An 8,333-nucleotide genomic window follows, 5' to 3' on the forward strand; every position below is an offset into this window, starting at 1 on the left:
TTTTTTAAATACGATATTTACTTTTAAAGAATTTTTTTAAAATTGATTAAAATTTAATTTTTTTTAAATTAAATAAGTGTTCCATCATTTATTTTATAAAAAAAATTAAAACATTTTTTTATAAGAATTGAATATAGTAGTTGTTGTTTTAACTGTTGACTATGAATTAATCTTTTTTTAAAATGTTCAAAACGTGTATCAAAATCTTTTTTTCCTATTATAACGTTATGAATTTAAAGCAATCAAATTCAATGAAAGAGTCTGTAAGGCCCTAAGTTCAATTTGGAACAATTTTATGGAAGTTTGAATAAAATTGAAGTTTTTGGCTATGTTTGATAACTGGCAGATTAGAACTGTCAACTTGTGTGAATTTTTAGAGGGTCTTAACGACTTCATTTGGGAAAACTTCCTTCATAAGAGTTGTAGCCCTTCAAGTCTAGAAAATTCTCCAAGTGGTTTCGTGTCGATCCGATATCTGTAGCTCCAGATATCCCCGTTTTAGTGAACGTAGTTCCGGCTGTACAGTGCCAGCGGGATTATTACATTGTTTTTCTTCTAAGTCCGAATTTAATTATGAATTTACCTTTGAGGGCTTAGGTCTTAGTAAGTTTCAGGTCTGATTAGGTAATTAGACTGGTGGGTTAAGGTTGGACTTGGGTCGGGCTTGTGGAAAACAAAACCCTAGCCCACTTGTGGGTTGCATGGGATTTTAGCCAAGGGGGGAAACCCTATTCTTCCACAATCAGAAAACAGAGATACACTACAGCACCTTCACGTGAAAAACAAAGAGAGAACGTGTGAGAGAAGAGAAGGGAGCCGCCGCCCAAGCCACCACCATTGTCGCCGGTCACGCGCGCGAGCAAGGGAGAGAGCGCGAATAGAGAGGGTTTCGCGAAGGAGAAGGAAGGTGAAGGAGACTTGGACAGCAAGAGATTGTTCTTCCAAACTTCATTCTCTTCTTCTTTTCAGACCAAGAACCCAAGGTAAGGGCTGGTCCTAGGATTGGGTAGATTGCCTAGGGTATTTGTCATGTTTTACTATGAGAAAAGTCATGAACATGATTGCTTTTGCAAGAGTTTTGTGTTCATGATGCTTGCTGTTGTTTTTTTTTTCTGCCTTGAGATCTTGATGTTTTGCTTCTGATTTGAGATGAAATGTTGATGCCATGATTCTCCATTATTCATCACTACAACTACCGTTTTCTTCTATGACTTTGCTTGATTAAAATGATTGAAGATTTATATGCTTAGATCTGCCTTTTGTGCTAGAATTGATGGCTATCTTGGTTCTGGAAATTTAAGCATGATATATGATATATGATATGTGGTTCTTGCTGCTGGAATATGGTTTAAAACTCTGGGACTTGAATGGTTGAAAAATTAATTTGAAGGCAAAAGTATCTCTGCCAGTTTCCTGTACTGGACAGCGAGTTTTGGAGCTTAATTACACCTAATTCGGGGTCTCAAATGAAAAAGGGATAAACTGGAAAATTGTAGATTTTCGAATTGGCTTTCTATGCATATAAAGAACATAATTTTTGGTCTAGTAATGAGGTCTGGAGGTCGATCTTATTGACTGTTGCACCTGCTGTTCTTCCTGTACCGGACAGCAAGCTTTAAGGCCTAATATCACCTAATTCTGGATCTCAAATGGAAAAGTGATAAACTATAAAAGTGTAGAGTTTCGAATTATCTTTCCAGTCATGTATCATGTGAATTTTGTGGCTATGTATTGCGGTCTGTAGACCAGTTTTAGTACACGCTGCACCTGTTGTCCAAAAACACTAAATTTGAGAAATTGTTGGAAATGTTAGTAACATGTGATTAGGGACCTTTGTGAGATTTTTATATGATGATATCTGTAAACTGAGCCTCTGGAATTTGTAAATAATTTGTGAATTTGGGAGGCCCTGATTATTTCTATGCTTTGCATGAAGTTTAGTTGTGACTTGTTTAGGAGGTCGCTCACCCAGCTGTAATTCCTCCTAGTGTGACTGTTATTTCTTGACGTTGTAATCTGATATGATATTAACTCATAAGACTCTAGGATTGACATTAGAGCCTTAAACACCAAGAGAATGAATTTATAACTCGCTTGCAAGTAAATGTGAATAATTTGGACATAGGTCTGGTTAGGACTATGGACCATGAGAACAATGGTTCCGTTAGAGACAAAACGGATAACTTGCACGCGAGGGTGAATGCGGTTTGAACCGTGATGTTATGACTTGTGGGTGTCTGACCCATGGTGTGCTGTGGTCGTTCCAAGGAACGCCATGATGTTGTGAGCTTTGCTCATGGTGTTGTTCGTCTGCTGGACGAATGGTGTTGGATCCAAGGTGAAAGGTGGTTGTGTGAAGTGAGATTCCGTTAGTAACTGACTCTTTCCCATAAAAGACATATAATGTACTTATATTATGTTGTTGTTGATTTTGTCATTATCATTCTTTTTGTTGGACCTGACCCTGCTTGTTTGCTATGTGTTTATTTGGGGGGGGGGTAGATGGTCGTGGAGATAATGGCGATGACTCATTCTTGGGAGTTGATGCTACGTGACGTGCCAATACCGGAGGACGACTACACTTCAGAGGAAGAGGAAGAGGCTAAGGAATAGGGTTTTGGTTGAGAGTCTTTTGTTTTCTGTTGGGGTTGAGAGTTTCCGAAGTGTTGGTATCGAACAATTTTATTGCTTAAATTCGAATGAACAAGTTTTGATGTAATCTTTATTTTCATTCAGGCCTTTGATTCGTACTCTTTACAGTTGGTTATTTAAAAAGTTTTACGATGTTGGTTACTTCCGCGTGTTTTTGGAAAGGTTATGTTTCAAGAGTTTTCGTAAAATGAAAGGTTTGTCATTAATTGAAGATTAATAAGTGAATCGACGAAAACTCTTTACGAAAATTGGGTTAATTAGTTACTGAGTAACACTCGAGAAATCGGGGCGTTACAGAGTCTATGGTCTAATTAATTGATATTTTATCTCATTATTCATGTGTTGTTAATTTCCCATAATAGGTGATTATTAAATTAGTTTAATAAGTATTTAAGTTTGTAGTTAGTGTTTAAAAAACTCTAACCCCATGAATTTTGTGTTTAAAATGCATTTTTGTTTAATGTACTAACATTAATTGTTTATTTACTAATTTAATAATTTATTCATTAATACTAAGTTACTAATATAATAAGTAATTGTTTTATTTAATTAAAACATTGAATGAAAATCAATGTCTGTTTTTTTTAATAAAAAAATGTCTAATAAATTAAATTAAAAGTGATGAGAACATACCGATCTGCAAGTAACCAAATTTGTAATACTTGTGCTTGGGAAAAGCGTCAGGAACTCATCTTTTTCAGTAACGTTTAATCTATCAATCACAACGTTCATTACTTGAGTATGAACTGCGTGACACTCAAATAATCTGCGAAGAAACAAAAATTATGTTGTTATTTGTCATCTAAATTTGTTCAAAGTAATATGAAATCCACAGTACATACATACCTTTCTCAGTAGGACACTGCTTGTGGAATGTCAGGATTGAACATTACTTTAGTGCAATTTAACCCAGTAGTTAGTTTATATTCCCCTGGAAAAAAAATTAGCGATCGATTGTAAGTTTGAGTTTGAACATGTTGATTTATTATATAGAAGTTTATGTTTGTTTGTTGCTCAAAATAATTAAATGTACCTTGATGAATTGTTAAAACTCCCAACAATATGATAATAACAACATGTTTGTGGTCTTTTGAATTTAGAAGTTCATCCAATTCGTCGGCAAATTGGCCGTATAAATTTAATTTTTTTGCTGGAAAAAAATTAAATAAAATTTGTTAACTTTCTTCCGTAGGAATTTATAGAAATTAATAATACTACTTTGTTATTGATAAAAGCAAATTTACCCTTGAGATTCAATTTCAATGTCTCTGCTCTGCGTATGGACTCCGTTCCGCTCAAATTCGTTGTAATATCCGATGGTGTTACTTCTCCCATAACATCTGTTTAATGGTAATGTCAATACATGGAAGTGTTGATGCATTTGAAGTTATTTAAATGAAGGTATTTACATACCAACTAAGAACCGCTCATCATATCAAAGTCAGGATTTAGAATTTCATGCACGATGTCAAATATCAGATCACGCATAGAAACACATCTTTATTGTGTCGAACCATCCGTCCTACTTTGCAAGTGTATCTTGTAGATATGCCTAAATGCATTAAGACCTCGGAAATTATGCCATACCTAGAAATATTCAAAACGCTATACCAAACCTTCCGTGTTTCTGTTGGCAAAACGTTCATGAAGGTTACGCCTACACTCTGCATGGATTGTTTGACCCTAGAAATGAAGGAGTTACATATGAATTTATATCCGTGAATTAAATTAAAATACAATTACATATTTAATAATAGCAAAATTGTTTCTAGTTTACATACCTTTCGATCCATCAACAACAGATTATAGAACGAACCGTCGTGTCCTTCCTCATCTTCTTCAGCAAACCACACCCTTATTACTCGAACGACAATGGTCCAACATGGAAGTTGGATTCATGATGCATGGAAGTTTTGGAGATGAAAACTAACGTCTGGCCTAAACTTGTATATCAAAGGAGATGTATACTAAAGTATATATATAGACTTGTTACTCTTCTGTGATTCCTAATTGATTTCGTTTCGATTTTTTTTTTGGTTAAAGCTCGAATTTTTATTAGTATAAGTTGAAAAATTTAAAAACTTTAATGCGTTATTCAATTTTTTATTTGATTCCGAATTTTTCATTTATGTATGTAGGTTTTATTTACTTAATTAACGCACATAATTTTGTATAATTAATGTATATAATCAAGTAATTGTAATTAAGGAATTATTACTAAGTAGTTGCTTGATTTTTTAAAAATAACTCGATGTAATTAATGTACTTAATTGTGATGGATGAATTTTAAAATTAAATAATGTTATTGATTTTTTTAATTCTAATTTAAAAGTATTTTTATTCTATTTTCCTAAATAGCAGTCAACGGTTTTAAGGAAAGATATTTTAAAGGAATATTTGTTAAAAATAATTGATTGTAATTAATGCAGTTAGATTATTTTGTTATTTTGAATTTAATGTACTTTATCGCGTTATTAATGCAATATATTTGGTATATTTTTAATAAATATGGTGTTTTACGCATTAAAGGTTGAAAAATACCTTTATTTAAATTTAATTTTTAAAATGCTAAATATTATAAATGCGCTTGATTATATATTGACTTAAAGTTAATGCAGAAAAAAAATCATTAAATGCGTGACTTATAATTTTTTTGTATATGTAACTTAAATTATATAATTAAATCATTGTAATTAAGCAAATAAAATATATTTTGTCATGAATTTTTAAAGATAAGTCAACCGAATTAATGAAAATTTTTTACGGATTCATTCTAAAAATAATTGAACGTAATTAAGGCAGTTAAATTATTTTGTTATTTTTAATTTATTTTACAATAAGTCGTAATTAATGCAATAAATTTGGAATAAATGATGGTTATTATTATTTTTACCCATTAAAACTTAATTAAATTATAATTTCTTTATAGTTAAGTTGTTTTTTAGTAACAGGGGTGTAACTGCAATTAAATAAATTTTAATAATCAAATTGTTAAAAAAAAGTCAAGCATTAAATAAAGTTTTTTTGTACCAATAAAGGTTGCAAAATACCTTTTTAAAAATTTTAATTTTTAAATGTTAAAAATCATAAATGCGCGTGATTATTAATTAAATAAAAGGTAATGCAGTAAAAAATCATTAAATGCATGACTAATTTCACGTGTAGGCATTAATTAAAGTATATAATTAAATCATTGTGTTTTCAAAAGAGAAAAAATCTAATGAAATCATTGTAATTAATGAAATAAACTTTAACAGATTCATTATAAAAATAATTGAACGTAATTAATGCTGTTAAACTACTTTGTTCTTTTGTATTTATTTTAGAATATCTAGTTATTAATGCAATAAATTTGGAATATTTATAATAAGTGATGATTATTCATTTTTTTACTCATTTAAACATTAATTAAATTATAATTTCATTATAGTTATGTAATTTCTATTTTTTTTTTGAACAGGAGTCTGCCCTTGAATAAAATTATAAGTAATTAAAATTTAAAAAAATTTATTTTCTAAAGTTTAGTAATCAAATTGTTAAAAAAAAAAGTCAAGCATTAAATAATATTTTTTCTACAAATTAAAGTTGAAAAATACGTTTATTTAAATTTTAATTTTTAAATACAAAAACACATAAATGCGCGTGATTATTTAAGGAATAAAAGTAAATGTTGGAAAAAGTCATCAAAATGCGTTTATTAATTTGTAATGTGAGAAGTTATGATTTTTAATCACTCCTCTAATTTATTTATTTCTAATTAAATTCGCAGTGTAATATGTTTCAATACGATTGTTCAACGATATTTTTGGACAATTAGTAAAGAAGCAAAACGTATAAAGAAAACAAATAATAACAGCAACATAAAATAGAATTGCTAAGCAAATTAAATAATGTCGTCAAAACAAAAATCTGGCAATCACATTTGACTAATTTATGTAAATTTGTGATGCCTCATAAATTTAACCGTCATACACATTTCATAAAATTCAAAATTATTTAGGTTGTGAATTGGATAACTTCGAAAAAATCAACATCCGAGAAAATGTAAATTCTTTTAGAGACTTCCCATTAGACTGAAGATGCTTGTCAACGTAACTACTTAATAATGCAGTAAATTTGTAATATTTGCAACAAATGATCGGAATTAATTTTTCTACGCATTAAAACGAACGTCATTTTTTTTAACAGTTAACGACATTCTTCAATGTAAGTGAACGTAATTTTTTTTGTTACACATTTTTTTGAAACTGGTTACAAAATTAATTGTAATGTAATTACAATAATGTTGTTTCCCTTTTTAATAAACAATAGTAAAAAAAATTAAGAATTAAAATAATTTTTTGTTTCTATAAATTAAAGTTTGATAGAGACCTTGATTTAACATTTTGAATTTTAAAAATAGGAAATGCGTGTTATTATTAATTAACTAAAATTTAATATAGAAAAAAAATCATTAAATATGTGACTATGTATTGTTTTTATAAAAAATGATTGAGCTATACTAATCATTGTTTTTATCAATGTTTAAAAAAAAATAGTTCAAGTTCGTGTGATGCATCCCTTAAGAAACAAAAAAGACCGTCATAATAGTACTGACAAAGGAATTAGGTTTATCATAGTGAAGAACAGAAACAAAGTTCATCAAAATTTCACTACAAAACAAATGCTAAATTTGCTGAAATTTATGAAGACAATTGGGTCTTCATTCTGTTAAAGTGAAGACAACGATCTGGGAGCGTTACTTCACCATTAAATCTTCTTCAAATAGCTGCTCGATAAAAAATTATGGTTGGAACAAATATTGCAGCTATATATCTGTCAGTAGTGCCTACAACGGTGAACAACATATATTTTATAAATTAAGAAATAACTAAATAGTAAATTTGAAAACGCTAATTTGGCAATGAAAAATTGTACACGCAACATACCTGGGTGCGTCTTTACTTTCCCAAGCGGAATCAAAACCACTGCTCCGTGTGCACGACCAGTGGAGACGAAATCAATGTATTCGTCTACAAAGTTACTTATCAAAGCACATTTTATTTTGGCTCTACAAAATCAAATAATGAAATACATTAGACTTTTTGGTCTAAAAAAAAAGATTGAAATTATTTTCACATCAAGGCCAATACGGTTACCCTGCTGCAGAAAGCTCAAATTGAACGATCTTCTCGACATTTCCGTGAACATTGTATTCTTGAACTCTTCCAACTTTAGTTAAAACTACAATTACATCTATAATTTTTAAAAATCAGAAAAATATAGAATAAATGTAAACATAAAAGAAAAAAAGAATTAACAAAGTCTCACTGATTAAACAGTTGTAGCGACATCTAGGTTTAGGACACCGGGTAATCGGATAAAAGAGTAGGGTGAGCGACTTATGGGAAAATCACTAATTTGATGGAACCAAGTATCATCCCGGAAGTTGAATTAAATTCCATAAAGCATTTAATGTCCTTTATGATTTTATATAACGAAATTAATATAATTAAGTAATTTATATAAGGAAATTGAAGGAAATAAATAAATAATTATGAAAATTAATTTCCTTACATAAGACTTAGCTACCGAATTTAAAAAGTTTTAAATATTTTTAACTTTTTTTTATAATTTAAAATTTGAAATTATTTTACAACAAAGGAAAAGGGGATTCATGTCATTAATTTTTTTATATAATG

The 8,333-nt window shown here is 29.8% G+C and overlaps 1 long non-coding RNA gene across 1 annotated transcript; it reads left to right on the forward strand.

Moving 5' to 3' along the window:
- Positions 1-386: 386 nt before the first annotated feature.
- Positions 387-2,744, forward strand: LOC130723746 (uncharacterized). Its single transcript, XR_009014343.1, has 2 exons — positions 387-983; positions 2,503-2,744. It is a non-coding gene; the product is annotated as an uncharacterized LOC130723746 (long non-coding RNA).
- The last annotated feature ends 5,589 nt before the right edge of the window (positions 2,745-8,333 follow it).

This window comes from Lotus japonicus, chromosome 6 (assembly GCF_012489685.1).
Source record: "Lotus japonicus ecotype B-129 chromosome 6, LjGifu_v1.2".
Lineage (NCBI taxonomy): Eukaryota > Viridiplantae > Streptophyta > Magnoliopsida > Fabales > Fabaceae > Lotus > Lotus japonicus.